We start from the raw sequence: 18,357 nt of genomic DNA, 5'->3' as shown, positions 1-18,357 counted from the left end.
ATCAATATAAGGAACATCTTTCTAACAATTAGAGTGATTGCAGGCCGGCCTGTTCTCTCTGATGGTAGAAAGTGCCATCGACCCAGGAGAGAATGAGCACGGGTACAGGAGGATTCACAAATCTGAGACAACTTGGATTAGACCTCTGAGGCCCACCCAGTGCCAAAGTTCTATGGTATTCTGTATCTCATCCTTGAACTTCAGTGCCAAGCCCATATACATAAATAGCGTATTTTCTATCGACTGTGGACAATCTAGTACCTGCTGCTTTAACAAATATTAAATTTATATCTAATTGCAATAATGCATAAGTGCAAAAATTAATACTTCGAGAAAAAACTTGATACAGGATTATTTAATTCTAATGTCTCTGTCCTGGTAATGACCACAATGAAACCGTTGGGCAGTCATCTTTCTGTTTGGCTTAACTTTAAAAGCACAAAACAAAGAATTTAGAGACTAAAACGGGCACCTACAATAAAAATGTTTTAAAAAGCTGACCTTCTCTTAGCCAGTATTACTGATTATCTACATTTTTATAATGCTAACTGATACTCATCAGGCCCTGAAAAACATAATCTTCTGAATCAAAAAAGATCTAGCAACTTGTTTGGCATCATCTTAACCTTCAGCACCTTTTATTTTTGGAACACAAATGACCCCTGTCTTCTTAACATAGCAGTTCCATGTGAATTACTCAAAACCATTCTTCGCAGATCCTTTAAGTGTGGAGGCTGCACTGTGAGAGAAGGGCTTCTTGGTGGCCAGCTGGGAGGCCAACCAGGGCTCAAGTCTCAGTGCTGTGTCTCCCTTGTCCCTCCCTAGCTGAGGAGCTCGGGGTGAGTCTTTCCTCATATCTTTGATTTCTCATCTCTATAAAAGGAATAACAACACCCATCTTTCAAGGCTGTGTAAGGCTTGTAGGCAGCACTTACCAGGACTGTTTCAGGTAGTTTTGTATTTCTAAAGGCAGTCCTCCTTGTTCTGTAGCTAGATTCTCCTGGATAAAGGACAGAATCAATTAAGTTACTTTGAGAAGTTGTCCCAACTTTTTAAACCAATAGAAGCTGGGTTTCCCAAACAGTTCTCGAGTCATTAGAAAGGTCTGACCCAGCCTTTTCCTGGTACCCAGGGAGAAGTTAGTTTATGCTCCCTCAAGACAAGGCTGTTTCAGGTATTGAAACATTCAAGGTCCTTCTGCCTCGATCCAAGTCTGAACTAATCTAACCTCTTATCCACCAGGGAATTCCATTCAGCAATCACTGTTTGGGGAAAACTGTCTTGTCTCTGAAATCTATAATTGATTTAATCTGGCTCGTTTGTACACAAGCACACATTGTTTTATTACGCTTCACTTTATTGGGCTTCACAGACGTTGTGTTTTCTACAAATTGAAGGCATGTCCATCCACAGCAAAAGGATTATGGCTCGCTTTATGCAGGGCGTATTGTTCCAGCCTCTAGATCTATATTATGGGCACAATTTATAATTCCACATCTAGTCTGAGTCTACATTATTAGACAGCACAGTCACTGGCACTCTATTCTGTATTCTGTTTTCCTCATATGTCTTTTTCTATTGGGAATCTTGAACCAAGGGCCTGCAGGCCACACAGCCACAGAGAGGCTTTGTTTGGCTCAAGGGCTAAAAACAAACAAACAAACAAAAACACCACTTGAATTGGAAGCCAGCATTTAAAAATCCTTCAAGCTGGGATTTCCAGCTTTTCTTGAAACATCTAAAGTTGGCCATACTGGGCCCACAATCCCACAAGATAGCCATTAGTTGAGACTGAATGTTGACTAGTTAGAGGGATAGTCACATGCTCTTCAGTTTGCTACAGGCCCACCACTACTTACCACCCAACCTCCATGCCTAGATCTGTACCATTTATCTTTGAATATGTTTTTCACTGGTCCGTTTTTCCTTATGACAGAATGAAGACAAAAGTAAAATGTTCTTAGTGCCCATATTGCTATCATAAACCTCAGAGAGATTGTCAGTAGCTAATAAAAATCAGCAATCTTTTTGGACAACTTACTCTGCTCGACAGTGTGCTAAGTGCTTTGGACATCTTGCCTGGTTCTTATTTATGCTGTGAGGCCGGTGTTTCTGTAGCTGTAGGCTCTCTTTGTTCTACCTGATGGGGTCAGGGGTTGGGTAAGAAGTGGTGTGTAGAACTCCTCCCTCCTACTTTTCTGCACCATGTAGTTTTTGATGGACAGGATGCTTTAGGCATCTCTTTATGATGCACATCTTGGGATAGAGCAGGTCCCTCTGCTCAGGATACAGCTCCATTGCAGGGGATTGCAGCCTCCCCAAACTGTCCTCATAGAAGTCACATGTTTGGTTCATGGGGTAAGTTGTAATAAAACATTCAGTTGAACAAACTGGCTGTGCAGACCACCTTATAACTCTAACTGGATCTAACATCTCAGTCATCTGATCCATCAAAGGAACATTTGAACCTACTATAAAAAGTTTGGGAAAATAAAATTGTTTCAATCTAATAGTAAAGCTTCTTAGTAGACAAAAAAAAAAACTCACTGTTTGTCATCCTTTGCTTTGGTGAGAGTTGATTTCAAATACGAATACTCTTTTGGATAATATGTTTTGAAATTCATAGTTATAACTTGATTGGAGTGATCTTCTTTGTGTCATAAACTAAGACATGTGACAAGAAAAAACTTCTGAGATGTTCTAAATTAAATTACAATGGCCAGAGCGTGAGAGAAACACAGAACAGTTAGCTTGTTAATAGCTGTGGACCAGCTCTAACAAAAGACTTCTCACATTCCTGCAAATCTGTTGGAATTTAGGATTAACTTCCAGGTAGTTATTTCCGTGATTCCAAAAGAGAAAACAGCCGGGCGCCATCGAACCCCAGAAGCTTTCCCTATCCTGACCCCAGGAGCCTCTCCTTATTTGCACATGAATTTTCCAATCTGCTGCCCACAACTAATTCACAGGAGCTGACGCTCCTTCCTTGCTGGCTCCAAGTCACCTTCTCCTACCCTCTTTGTCTATAGCTAATGTAAATTCTTCCAGAACGGTTTATATCTCTCTGCCCCCACCCCTTCTTGATGTATAAAAAACGCCCAACAACTCCAGGATGACAGACCTAGCCATGCTACTGGTTCAGACTTCATGCCCCAGGACCCTTTCCTAAAAAGAGACTTTCAGCTTTGGAAGTTAATTTTCATTTAATACATGAAAAAGAAGAGTGCCTGGTGATAAGGAATAAATTCTTTACATGCTTCAAGCCGGCGCAGACTGATTTGGGGGGCTCCTCCTTTGTCCACAAAAGGCCTTTAATAGTTCTTTGCTCGATAGAGAATCCAAACTCAGATTTTTCATTGCAAGCAGCTTTATCCTGCAAACCAAACAACTCAGTGGTTTTAGGACTACTCAGATTTCTTTCGGCCTCATCACTATTGTACCTTCAGATCTTGTTTCTCAGTAATAAAAAGTGGCCTGTTTGATTACTAAGATTCTGGACTGAGTTTCCCGCCCCCACCCCCATATCTTTCCATTTGTGTCTAAAGTAGAGTGAACATAAAACAAGACAAACTTGTTCCAATGTAACACTTCCTGGACACTTTCCGCTTTACAAGGTAACAATCCTGACTGTTTGTTTTAGAAATGGTAATGTTGTATCATTGTAACAAATTATACTTAAAAATCATTCAGTGTGAAATTGCAGATTAATCCCATAGGGACAGGGTATTAACAATCACCCAGCCCCTTTGGAGCATACAGATGGTGAATCTGGGACTCACAATAGGAACAATCGCTGATTACATGCCTGGGTGTAACGGACAAAAAGACCTCTCCAACCTCCCCAACTTCGGCTGAGGAACACGGTGGAGGTCCTAGCGCCTGACTTGTTTAGGACACTCAGGTCCCCCAGAATGCCTGTATTTCACCACCTAGTCTATGTGACATTCTACAGCCCCTTCTGTGTGCTTTGAAACCTACCAAGGGTATATATGAACATATTCTCTCAGTGTCTTTAGCTTTAACCCTTCCAAATTCCACATTGTTTAAAGAGCAACTTCGCAATGGAGCGGGACCTGGGGAGCGGCAGATGTGCTCAGTGGAGAGAGCTCATTATCAAAACCAGTATCCACTGTTCACCAATCACCAGGAAGAAAGTCATCACTCACAGCCTGGACTAGGGTTGGAGAGGGCTCTACATTTCAGAAATTAATCTGCACCTGAAATGAAAAGTACAAAAGCCCCTAATTTTGAAACTATCATTCTATGGAGCCACAGATGGAAACCCCCATGACATGCTTGACACTCAGAATGAAAATGGTACACCTGTACACAGGCTCTTGAATACAGACCATGTTACAGCAAGTGACCAGTGTGTGCTAGGGACTCTGAACTAAGCAAGTAAGACTGTTTTCTATTAAACTATTTATAAAATTTCACTGAAATTTTAAATTAATACAACTTCAATGGTAATTTAGGTTCCTATGCAACTTCTGTATACATCCAAAGTTTTCCTCCCAATCACTGGTTTGATTTCAGATGCAAAGGTGAGAAATAACTTTCCAATCAGGAGAATAAGTTGTCTCAAAAGAGAACCCAAAAGCTGAGATGCTTAAAAGACTTTAACACAATTCTCTTGGTTTTTTAGGATGTGTTTCTCAAAAGTTTTATCTAAATGAACTTCTATCTTAAAAATTCTTTTTCCAAATTGTTTTGTTATAGAGCTCATAAAAGTACAAGTGGATGTTCTGTCTGTGTCTGACTAGAAACTGTTTTGCTTTTAGACATGTGTAGCCCACACTGGTTTTACTTTTCCTAAATCCAGGGGTTTGTGATAGTTATGGGTCAGCTGAGTGATAAAGACCATGTCCTCTCTATTGGACCAATTACTCTCCTTGAGCGTTTCACAATCCTGTCTTGAGGGGACACTTGTAAGCCTCTCAGGATTATTCTAGAGATGGTTTATGACTGGTCCTTATGTTCGCCTAGTCTCTCAGACATTGGCATATATCCATTAAATGGGTATAGTTTCCATTTTGAAAGATGAAAAAGTTCTAGAGAGCTGCCGTACAACAATGAACAACACTACTGAACTGGCACTTAAAAATGGTTAAGGTGGTACATTTTGTGGATTTTTTTTTACCAGAATTAAAATTTTTTTAATCAAATGAATATAGCAATTGTACAAATTAGGAAAAGCTTTGTTTACCATGAAAAAAGGCCTATGTCAGGGTTCTCAGCCTTAGGACTTGATGGTTCTTTGTTGGGGGAGGGGGTAGAAGCTGTCCTGTGCAGCATAGGATGTTGAGCAGCATCCCTGGTCTCTACCTACTAGATGCTAGTAGCACCCCACCCCTAGCATGACAACTAAAAAGGAAAAACCAGATGATGATAAATGTCTTCTGGGTTTCAGGGGCAAAGTTGCTCCTGTCTGAGAACCACTGGATTATTATAAGACTGAGGAGGAAAGAAAACACATTTTGAAAAAAACAACTAAATCTTCTAGGTCTTCACTGTCTATTATGGTAGTCAATAGTGGTATGGAGCTATTTAAATTAAAGTCAAATTTAAATCTCAGTTCCTGGTTCTTTAGCCACATTTCAAGTGCTTGATGGCCACATGTGGGCCACCATATTGGACAACACAGATATAGACCATCATCACCAGAAGTTCTATTGGCAGCACTAATCTGGATGCTCAATGTATTATTTCTCATCTAGATATTCACTGTATTTCTCATCTATTTGGTATATGTGCTGATCTTTTAATTCCTTTTCAGGCTATAAACATGTGCGAAGTTGATGGTGAATGCCACAGCAGATCCACCATCAGACATGGCAGTGTGTAACTGTTAACTAAGCTGCTCTTTATTACCTGCTCATAACTGCCCTCATCAGAAGAAAACAAAGGAGAACAAAAGCAAAATAATTTGTGCATTAACCTTACTTCCCCATCAGTGATCACAGCAAACATCACAGTCTTAGAGCTCCTTTATTGTCTCTCTGAAAATGTAACAGAGCTTCCCATCAGAACAATCCTGATTAGCAGTTCCTCCCAGTTCTTGACACATTGGTGTCTTTTCTATCCAGACAGATTAAGCAGGTGGATGCCAAGGCCTGTTGGTCCCCAGGGTGGAGGGTAGAAGGAACATGCACGTAGTTGTATGTTGCTATTACGTTCTGTAAGCACATTAAGAGAGTTCCTGGATTACCTACTGTCTACTCTGCTTAGATGAATGAAAACTAGCTGTGAATACTCAATACACCTCAGAATCAGGAAATGCAGATTTCTTCCTTCTCTTTTCCAAGACATTCAAGTCACCAAAGAAGACACGGTCACACTAGGCAGAGTCTTCAGTGAGAACTGACACTCATGAAATCCTCATGTGGTTTGAGTAAAAGGGAGACCCTGTTAGTGGACTGTTTTTCTGTACAAAATCTCTCTCCTCCAGTTGTTGGGGGTTGTGTGAAGTCATTCTTTTACTCTCTATCTCATTCTTTGTTGGTGTTTTAAACGCTCGAGCGTTACGTCACCGATGCCTTATTTATCCATCAGACTTTCTATGGTCTAGAAAATAGAACAGAAAGGATTTGACTCCTGGTGGAAGGGAGACCTGGAAGGGTGTGGGATGGGGTAAGGTGTTTGTACACCTTTGGCTGAGAAGATAAGGACAAACTAGGGTTTAAAAAATGTTTTTTTAAGTGCACAATATCACAATAGCAACACAAACCAAAAAGTGAATAGAAATTAGCCAACCTTGAGGACATTACGCTAAGTGAAATAAGCCGGTCGCAGAAGGACAAATACTGCATGATTCTACTTATCATGAGGTCCCTGTAACAGTCAAACTCATAGAAATAGAGAGTAGAATGGTGGTTGCCAGGGACCGGGGTCGGGGAGGGAAGTTGTTATCCAACAGGTGTAAAATATGCTTTGTAGATGGGTAAGTTCTAGAGATCATACTGCTCTTGTGCCTGTAGTTAACCTTGTATGATGCACTTAAATATAAGGGCGGAGCTCCAGCTAAATGTTCTTAATCACAATGAAAATAAATGTTACATGCCATGAAAAAAATGAGCCAAATAAATTCAAAAGACTGTTTTCCCCCAGCTTTTTCTTTTCCCCAAGATAAATTATTTGTTTTCTTTTTTAATGGTGACATTGGTTAACGAAATCCAATGTTTCAGCTGTACACTTTAACAGTAAGGCATATATGTATTTACAATGTGTGTTCACCTCCCATAGTTAAATTTCTTTCTGTCACCACATATTTGACCCCTTTTACCCCATCTACCTGCCCCTTCCCCGCTCCCCTCTGGTAACCGCTAGTCTATAGTCCATGTCCATGAGTCTCTGTTTGTTTATCCTTTTCATTTGTTGCTTTTAGGTTTATATTTCCACATATAAGTGATATCACGTGATTTTTAACTTTTTCTGTCTTGCTTATTTCACTTAGCACAATTATCTTGAGTCCATCCACGTTGTCACAAATGGCAGTATTTCATCTCTTCTTATGGCTGAGTAATATTCCATTGTATATATGTACCACAGCTTCTTTAGCCAACCATCTATCGTAGGACACTTCAGTTGCTTCCATGTCCTGGCCACTGTGAATAATGCTGCTGTGAATATTGGTGTGCAAATATCTCTTCGGATATGGGTTTTCAACTCTTTGAGGTAAACACCCAGTAGAGGGATTGCTGGATCATATGGTAGATGAGTTCTTAGTTTTTTGAGAAACCTCCATATTGTTTTCCATCCCCCAGCTTTTTTTGAGGTATAATTACAAATACAATTGTAGGACATTTAAAGTGTACAATGTGATGATTTGATACATATTGCAGAAGAATTCACCCATCAGGTTAATTATCACGTCCGTTACCTCACGTATTTACCTTTTTGTATGTGTGTGAGAACATTTAAGTTCTACTCTCAGCAAATTTCTATTATACAATAGTTAACTGTAGTCACTGTGTTATACAGTTATACCTTAGATGCTCAGGCCTTATTCATTTTATAACTGAAAGTTTGTACCCTTTTACCAATATCTATTATCTCCACCCACCCTTCAGTCCTTGGCAACCATTTTTCTACTGCTTGAGTTTTCTTCTTTTTTTTTTTTTAGATTCCACATATCAGTGATACTATGCAGTATTTATCTTTCTCTGTCTGGCTTATTTCACTTAGCATAAGGTTGTCCAGGTTCATCCATGCTATTGAAAATGGTAGGATTTCCTTCTAAGGCTGAACAATATTCCATTATGTAAGTACCATATTTTCTTTACCCTTTCACCCATTGACAGGCATTTATGTTGTTTCCAAACCTTGGCTATTGTGAACAATGCTACAATGATCATGGAAGTGCCGCTCTCTCTTCAAGACAGTGATTTCATTTCTTTAGGATAGAAACCCATAAGTAGAATTGCTGGATCAGATGGTAGTTCTATTTTTAATTTTGGGGGGAACCTCTGTACTGTTTTCCGTAGTGGCTGTACCAATTTGCAATCCCACCCACAGTGCACAAGGAATCCTTTTTCTCCACAGCCTCATCAGCATTTGTTTGTCATTTTGATAAGAGATATCCCTACAGGTATGAGGTGATATCTCATTGTAGTTTTGGTTTGTATTTCCCTGATGATTAATGAAGTAGAGCATCTTTTCATCTACCTGTTGGTCATTTATATGTCTTCTTTAGAAAAATGTTTATTCAGGTCCTTTGCTCATTTAAAAATTTTTATTTCTATTATTGAGTTGTTCATACAACTTGCATATTTTAGATATTAACCCCTTATCAAATAACTGTATAGTTTGTAAATATTTTCTCCCATTGTTCCTTTTCATTTTGTGGAGATTTCCTTTGCTGTGCAGACACTGTATTTTGTTATGGTCTGACTTGTTTATTTTTGCATTTGTTACCTCTGCTTTTTGTGTCAAATCCAAAAAATTATCACTAAGACCAATGTCAAGGAGCTTATATGTTTTCTTCTAGGAGTTTTATGGTTTCACATCTTATATTCAAGTCTTTAATACATTTTGAGTTGATTTTTGTGTATGGTATAAGATAATGGTCCAATTTTATTTTTTTTGCTTGTGGCTGTCCAATTTTTCCAGCACCATTTATTGAAGAGATTATCCTTTCCTGTTGTATATTCTTGTCTCCTTTGTTATATATTAATTGGCTCCTTGGTAAATGAATATATGTGGGAGTTTCTTTTTGGGCTATTTTGTTCCACTGATCTGTGTATATAGTTTATGCCAATACCATAATGTTGTAATTACTATAGCTCTGTAATATTTGAAATCAGGAAGTGTGATGCTTCCAGCTTCATTGTTGTTTCTCTATACCGCTTTGGCTATTTGGAGTCTTTTATGGCTCCACAAAAATTTTAGGATTTTTTTTCTATATGAAAAAAGCTATTGAAATTTTGATAGGAATTGTGTTGAATCTGTAGAGTGCTTTAAGTAGTATGGTCATTACATTAGTCTTCTAATCCATGGTTATGGAATATGTTTTCATTTATTTGTGTCTTCTTCAATTTCTTTCACCAGTGTCATAGTTTTCAGTGTACAGATCTTTCACCTCCTTGGTTAAATTTATTCCTAAGTGCTTTGTTATTTTTGATGCTATTGTAAATGGGATTGATTTTTAAATTTCTTTGGCAAAGTCTTTGCAAAAGACTTTTATGGAGAAAAGTTTTAAAACTTTTAAAACTTTCAAAGGGCTAAAAAAGACATGAATAAGTGGGGAGAGATTTTTTTGTGGATGAGATCATTTTTATGTCTATAGTTTTTAAAATATGCATAAATTTGCCATCCTAACCATTTTTACGCATACAGTTCTGTAGCATTAAGTGTATTTACATTGCAGTACAACCATCACCACATTCATCTCCAGAACTTTTTCATCTTTCCCAGCTGAAACTCTGTGCCCATCAAACACTAACTCCCTATCCCCTTTCTCCCCAGTTCTTAGTAACCACCATTCTACTTTTCTTCTCTCTAATTTTTGACTACCCTAGAAATCTGGTATAAATGGAATCATACAGTATTTGTCTTTCTGTGACTGGTTTATTTCACTTAGCATAATGTCTTTGGGGTTCATTTATATGATAGCATGTGTCAGAATTTTCTTTACCTTTTGGCTATTACAAATAATGTCGCTATGAACATGAGCATACAAATATCTAATTGAGTCCCTGCTTTAAATTCTTTTGGGTATATACCCAGAAGTGGAATTGCTTTTTCGTATGGCAGGAGACTATCCTTTAAGAATCAGTACAGAATCTTAGTCTGCTCGGGCTGCTATCACAAAACACCATAGACTGAGTGGCACAAACAACAGACATTTATTTCTCACAGTTCTGGAGGCTGAGAAGTCCAAGATCAAGGTACTGATGTGTTTGGTTCTTGGAGAGGGCCCTTGCAGAGAACCACCTTCTGTGTACTCACATAGTCTTCCTCTATCTCTTTCTTTTCTTATAAGGGCACTAATCCCCTCATGGGGGCTCTACACTTGTGATCTCATTTAAACCTAGTTATCTCCCAAAGATCCCACCTCTAAATCCCATCCCCCTGGGAGTTAGGGGTTCAACATGAATTTGGGGAGACATAAATATTCAGTCCATAATAGAATTCTTATTCTAGGATAAAAGATTTTTCTAAATCGTTTACCACTTTCTCTCTTTACCTAACTTGATGGAAACTAACCCCAGACCACATTTTCTGTAAGACATACTGAGAGATGTTCATGCACTTGAGTTTCATCAGTTTATCTGATATTGAAATGAATCAATTACAGTAGCAAATTTAATAGGCACGAATAGGTTTGGGAACAAATACAGGTGACTCTTTGGCATTCAATGCAACTGGTGGGGACAAAAATGCATGGATGATCTAGAGAGCCCTCTTTCTCAAGCTTTCTGGTGCATGTAAGTCACCTGGGGATCTTAAGTCAGATTCTGATTCAGTAAGCCTGAGATGAGGCCCCAGGGTGTGTAATTCTACGTGCTCCCAGATGGTGCCGCTAGTTCCAGACCATATGTGGCAAGGTTCTAGAAGATTTCCTGCTGCTTTGGAGAATTCAGCAGGAGTGGGTGTCATCATTATGTTCAAGAGAGTATGGGAAACAATGGCTAGTCGGTTCATGGAGGTCAGATAAGAGAGTATATCTCATTGTTTTAGTTACTGTTGGAGAATAACAAACCACCCCAAACTTAGCGGCATAAAACAAGCAACTTTTTCTTATGCTCACCCAGGTCAAGGTCTTCAACTGGGAAGACTGGAAACCTGGTATGGGAGTGAGTTGATAGCTGGGCTCAAAATATCTGAAGACTCACTCTCACGTCTGACCTCTGGCTGGAGGGCTGGAAGATGAGGGCCATTGACCAGAAGGCCTGCATACAGCCTCTCCACGTAGCCTTGGCTGCCTCACCGCATGGCAGCTGAATGCTGCGATGGTAACAGTGTTTTTGACCTAACCCCAGAAGCCACACAGTGTCTTTTCTGCCACATTCTGTTGGTTATAAGCAAGTCACAAGCCCACCTAGATTGAAGGGAGGGAATTAGGCTCTGCCTTTTGATAGGAGAACAGAAAGGTCTAGAAGAGCAAATGGAGTGGGAGATACTCTTCTGGCCATCTTTGGAAAATGCAATCTGCAAAACTCATTTTAAAACCTTTTTATGATTAAAATTTTTGACAAAAATGTAACTCCTTTTCATTACATCTCTTATATGATATTAAAATTTTTATTTTGTTAGAGTTTAAAGTCTTACTTGAGGAACTAAAGGTGAAGACCATGGTTAAAATGGAATTATCTCCAAATGTATCACCCTGAGAGAGCTTCAATTCTCCTTTCTTTAAAGCTTCCACAGGACAGCTGCATATTTGATAATTATGCTTCATTACCAGGTAAAGCCCCTGTCTAGAAAGCATTTCTGTGCTGTCTGAGGGCCTATCAGCTTGCAGCGGCCCTCGCCTGAAGTGGCTACTCAGATTCCTTGGGAACAACTTCTTTGTCTGTCTGTACCTGTCCAGGTGAGTATTTCCATCATTGTTCTGGCTTTCTAGGGTCTCGGTACTCTGTATATTTCTGCATTGCTTCCTGTCACATGCCTCTGTCCCTCCTTCAATGCCATCACACCATCTTGGTCTCTCTTCTCTCATTCCCAGGTTAATGAGTCTAGTTGAAGGGATGTGAATTTTTTAGTTGTGACCAGTGTGCCAGGTTGTGTAAAATACTCACTTTAGGCAAAACTGGGTAAAGGATATATAACTCTGTGTTATCTTTGCAACTTTTCTGTAAGTCTAAAATCATTCCAAATAAAAACCGTGTGTGTGTATTCATGCACACATAAAACTACACACACACACAAACACACATACATGAAGTCAGTTGCACCTCTTTTTCAGTGTTTTTTAAACAATCATTTAAATGACATGGTCATTATTAAAAAGTTTCTTAAACCAGTAGACACGCTGTTTGGCTAACAATGTGTATCTGAATGTGGCAGAGTATAAGTGGCTGGTGGATGAACGTCTCGCGGGGTTATTTCTACTTCCTTATTTAATAACTGGATTCATAAGGGCATCTTAAGCCTGAATGACCCAGGCTTTGTTGCCAGGCCTATCCCAGTGACCCTACCCAGACCCCTGTCCCAATTCGTCTATCAGAGAAAAATGAATCTATTTCAGGAACTTTCAGTCCTCATTATCTCTAATTGGGTCTGGCGGCTGGAGACAGGCCTCATTATTTTTAATTGGGGCCCATCATCCTAGAACAAAACGCCACCCAGTTTCATGTAGATCATGCCTGGATATTTGCTTGCAAGTTCAAAGTGAAATCGCATTGTAGGATTTCCAGGAAATCACACTATATTCGATCCTTTTGTTTCACCTAGCTTTACAGTTATAGTCTTGGTTGTTAAACCACAAATAATCATTGAACTGGGATTGTCCGCGTTTATGTCAGGGGGTATTTTTAGCATGTGAGGAGTAGTAGGTTTTTCTTTCAAAATTAATGAATATTATAGCACTGGACATAATTTGACAGATTGCTCACTTAAGTATTTAAATGCAGCTTTGGGCATGGCGTTATGCCATGGATAAAGTTTTCTTATTTAAAGGGATTCAGTTTTGCTAATTCTAATTTACTCTGAAATATATAATTCTTCACATACTATATGCTTTTGTGTTTCTTTTTTGTCATCCTGACGTTTCCAAATCATCAGTTAGTTATTTCCTGCTTTCCTGAAGTAGGAAATTCATTTTAGGAAATTCACAAGAGTGTCTGTCTCTACTATGGAGTTTTAGAGTTTTTGATTGTCCCAGATTTCATATTTCGCCAATCCGAGATGGAAACTAATTTCTTCTTTGACAAGCTTGAGTGCCATCCAAGGCTCTTCAAGAGCTTATTTTGACTAGAGGTAGGAGTTCTGAGATCCAGCATGGGTCATAGCTGCAGGGAGAGCCTGCCCACACAGGGTGAGGTCTCCCACACCTTGTCAAACATTTGGACTCAAAGCCTGGGCCCTCCTTAGAGCCAAGAGCTTGTGAGCAAAGCAGATCATTTTGGAAGGAGAATTCTAGAAGCGGCTGTTACTTGCCTTGCCTCCTGAGGGATACTTTTTAAACCTTTCAGAAAAGAGAGAGGGGGAGCTGGAGCAGGTCTTCCATAGAATGTGAAAGCCACGTAGCAGCATTCAATTCCTTTAGTTCTCATGCAATGATTTCTCCCTCCTGCACTCGATTTTTAAAAATTGTATTAAATTTATTGGGTTAACAAGTTCGTATAAGTTGCAAGGTACAATTCCGTAATAGAGCACCTGTAGGTTACTGCCCAAAGTCAAGTCTCCTGTCACCATATATTTGACCCCTTTTACCTCTTCATCCTCCTCCCAGACCCCTTTCCCCCTGGTAACCACACCATTCTGCTGTCTGTACCTATAAGTTTTTGTTTGGTTTATTCATTTGTTGCTTTGTTGTGTATCCCACATATGAGTGAAAGCATATGGTTCTTGTCCATCTGACTTATTTTGCTTAGCGTGATATTTTCAAGCTCCATCCATGTTGTCTCAAATGACCATATTTCATCTTATGGCTGAGCAGTATTCCATTGTATACATGGACTACACCTTCTTTATCTAATCATCCATCGAAGGACACTTCAGTTGTTTCCATGTCTTGTCCTCCATGAATAATGCTGCAATGAACATATATATTTCCATGTATATCTTTACAAATAAATGTATCTACAAATAAACGTCTTTCAAATTTTTGGGGTCGCACTCAGTTTTTTAGTGTAGCTCCTATGTTAAAGCTAGAGATGAGCTGTTTTTTTCATTTGCTCTGATGCTTTTCTATTTAATGTAGTTCTGTAGCATGCACCCAGCTTAACCTGATAGGGATTTTTTGCCACCCGTTCATATTTGAGATTCTTTATGAGATCTCTTTTTTTTTTTACGGTCGATATGTCAGAATCGGTGTTATGTCTTTCAATGACAAATTCACCATATAGAGTTTAAGGACTTGTCACAGATCTTCTCAAGTTATTCCTGAGCAGCTGTAAATTTATTTCCCACTTTTTAATAAATGAGAGCGACGTGTCTGTGGCACCCTTTGTTTCGTGGATACTCGATGAATATTTACTGATGCAGAGAAAAGTGATGTCAGATCGGCAGTCCGTAGCTTCTAGAGCATTGGCCCTGTTTTCCCACCGTGTACATAGGACATATAGAACATGTTTATGGTTCCAAACAGAAGCTCAATGTGCTTCGTGTGATTCCCTCTTGAAGGAGAAAATTTGCACCCTTAGAGGGTGTCAAAGGCTGTGTATATGTGACCTCATGAACTCTCCTACCATCCCTGGGAAGTAGATATTATCCATCTTTTAACAGATGAGAAAATTCAGTTCAGAAAGATTAAGCAATTAGTAAACCAGGACTAGATCCATTGAAAACGCCAGCCAGTCACCACCTCAAACTTCCTCCTGCTTTTCAGCAAGATGTTTTCTTGGCCATGTATCTGGAAGACTGTTTTATTTACAAACATTTCCATCTCCTCTTGTAGTTAGCATTCCTGTTAGTTCTCTGGTTTTTTTCTTCCCTGTTTGTTGTTTTTGTATTGCTTTTTAAATAACAGCTTTACTGAGATATAATTCACATACCATAAAATCTGCCTTTTTGAAGTGTACAATTCAGTGGGTTTTAGTGTAGTCACAAAGTTGTGCAACCATCACCACTATTCCAGAATGTTTTCATCGCCTCAAAAAGAAACCCTGGAATAGAACATTTCTTATCTTGTGTTTGCCTAATGTTTTCTGGTGACTCAATTCCAATTACATACTCCTGGCCACAACACTGCAGAGGTGATGTTCTATTCTTCTCAGTGAATTACATCTGGAGGCCCCCAGTGTCCAATCATCCCTCACTGGAGATGTTAACTTTTGACACCCAGTTGGAAGTGCTGTCTGACTTCTCCACTGTATAATTACCATTTTCTGCCTTTCTGTTATATATAATCCATGGGTAGATAGATATCCTGTACCTAATCAAAAATTTCCCCTGGGTTATTATCCGTCGAGGATTTCAGCTTGAGCCAGTCTTGTTAAGATGGTTGCAAAATGCTGATTTAACCTTTTAAAAGTAGCACAAAGACAATAGAACAGAAAAGAAAAAAAAATGGATGAGAAGTTTTGTTCTGATTATATCAGGACCTGCTAAATGAGAGCTGACTGTCCTTCCCCAGCAGCTGATATGGTAGTTAAGAACACCAGCTCTCATAACTGTGTGTGGTGTCAGGGGATACTAGACTTATAGGGGTGACCACTTGATAAGTTATATAAGTTATATAAATGTCTAACAACTATGCTGTATACCTGAAACTAACACAATATTGAATGTTGATTGTAATTGAAAAATTAACAAAACAACAAAATACCAGCTTCCATGCCTACCCGTTTACTAGCTGTGTGACCTTGGGCAACTTACTTGGTTTTTCAAATCAACAGCTTGCCCCTCTGTAAAATGAGGTTATCAATATCTGACTCAGAAGATTCTCGTAAGGTTGTGATGGTTAATTTTAGGTATCTTCCAGGCTAAGGGATGACCAGGTAGCTTGTAAAACATTATTTCTGGGTGTGTCTGTGAGGGCATTTCTAGAAGAGATTAGCATCTGAGTTGGTAGACTGAGTAAAAGATCACTTTCCTCCTTGCAGGTAGCCATCATCCAATCTGTCGAGGACCTGAACAGAACAAAAAAGAAGAGGAAGGTTCGAATTAGCTCTTTTTGCTTGAGCTGAGGTGATCGATTCCACCTGCCCTAGGAAATCAGTGCTCTCAGTTATACCACCAGTTCTGCAGGTTGTGAGTCTTCTCAGCCCCCATAATCGCATGAGCTAATTCCTATATAAATCTCTTATCTATACATCTATGTATCTTATTAGTTCTGCTTTGCTGGAGAACCCTGACTAATAAATACGTGAGGGTTAAGTGCAGAAAGGTATACACATTACTTGGCACATATCCAACATTTAGTAAGATGGTAGCTGTTGCTGGCACACATCCCAAACTGAAAAAGGTTTAGGAAGCATATATATATATATATATATATATATATATATATATATATATATATATATATACGCATACATATATGCTGATTTAACCTTTTAAAAGTAGCATACACATACATACACATATATATAGCCATCTAAACATAATTTCAGGCAATTATGAATGTATAAGATAACACCAAATATTAATTATGCTCCCCTTTTTGTCTTGAATATATTATCTTAAATCTGAATAATGGTGTTGTTGGAAGGAGGCGGGCCAAGTGCATCCATATGAAAATGCTTAGGAATCAGCACTTTAAAAATGTGACTTTAAAATACCTGTCATGTAGACAGACAGCTTGTGATAAGAAATGTAGGGATAAGGTCTTTGTTGTTGTTTTACCACTTGCATTCTTTTAGGAACACATTTAAGCAAAGAAAAGTGACAACACAAAATGATCATATCTGAACATTTTCTACGAATATATATCTAATGGAATCAATTGGAAATGGCAGAGCTTGCCAGTGTTCTGGATTTAAGGTGATTTTAGGTATTAGACAAGCTGAATGGCTCTTAATTTGTCTTCAAACCCATATCTTCCATGTATCTAAAATAATAGTTATTGTAAAGAAAAGCCCTATGCCTATAAGATTCTCGAATATTGCTAAAGGACCCAGAACGCGGTTAATGAAGAATAAACTTTGTAAACAATAAGTAGTTACATCTAAGCTATTCTTGGGTCACATGTGGCTCCTTCCATTACTACTTATTGATCATGTTCAATGTGAGAGGGACAGCTGTGACTGGACATAACATAGGTAGCTGTGCGGGGTGCATCCTCATGGCGGGGGGAGACAGATATTAAAGAATTATAGTAGTAATGTGTTATCTTTGGAAAATGCTAACAAGGAATACTGCACATATTAGAGAGTTGAGTTGGGGCCAGGGGAGGGGTATTAGGAAGGCTTCTCTGAAGAAATGACTTTCAAAGTGGAGGTATAATAGATGAATAGGAATTTGACAGAATTAGAAAATATCCTGTCTATACCAAAGACCCTCATATAGGAACAGGTTTTTAGACAGACTTTGAATTGATGATCATGTATCTCTCTCGAACCCCCACCCTTTCCTTATCTTTTTGAGTAGGCCAGATGGAGAGGGTCTCAGATAAGTGGATCCATTTTTAATGTTTCTATGTACCACCCTAGAGCTGCTGATGATCTCAATGAGTAAGTTTGGGTACCAGCAAGGCAAGGAGGCACAGTAGAGAAGGTGTTGGCTGGGGACAACCTGGGGTGGCACAGAGGGTTGGAGGCCCTTGAACTTGCCATGGACCTAGTCAGCATCTAAAACATCTCCAAATATGTAGAGCATATTCTCTATTCTTCTTCTTCTTCTTCTTCTTTTTTTTTTAACACCAACAGCACCTGGTATTCCAGGTGGTCTTCCATCCAAGTACTAACCAGGCCCGACCCTGTTTAGCTTCCAAGATCAGATGAGATTGAGCATGTTCAGGGTGGCATGGCCGTAGACTATTCTCTATTCTTAACATAAATATACTGGAGTAAAGTTTCAGCTGAGGTGAAATATTAGTTTATCTAAAGAAAAAAATATTGCCCATTTTATCAGAAGTTTTCAGTTGCTATCAGGTTTATATAACTGATAATTCCAGAGGCAGTATACACTTCAGGCACAATTTGATCCAGCATTTCATAATAACTTCAAGTTCCCCGCCCCCCCCACACACACACACACTCCATTTCTAGATGGTTCTTTCCTCTCTGCTCACCTCTGTGTCTAGGTCTCATT

General features: G+C 39.0%; 1 pseudogene; it reads right to left on the bottom strand.

Annotated features, from left to right (window-relative positions):
* Positions 1-17,963: 17,963 nt before the first annotated feature.
* Positions 17,964-18,081, bottom strand: LOC120602051 (uncharacterized; annotated as a pseudogene).
* Between the last annotated feature and the right edge of the window lie 276 nt (positions 18,082-18,357).

Source organism: Pteropus medius, unplaced genomic scaffold (assembly GCF_902729225.1).
Source record: "Pteropus medius unplaced genomic scaffold, Ma_sr-lr_union100, whole genome shotgun sequence".
Classification (NCBI taxonomy): Eukaryota; Metazoa; Chordata; class Mammalia; order Chiroptera; family Pteropodidae; genus Pteropus; species Pteropus medius.
Note: the sequence above shows the minus strand (reverse complement) of the source record. Positions and strands in the feature narration are given on the sequence as shown.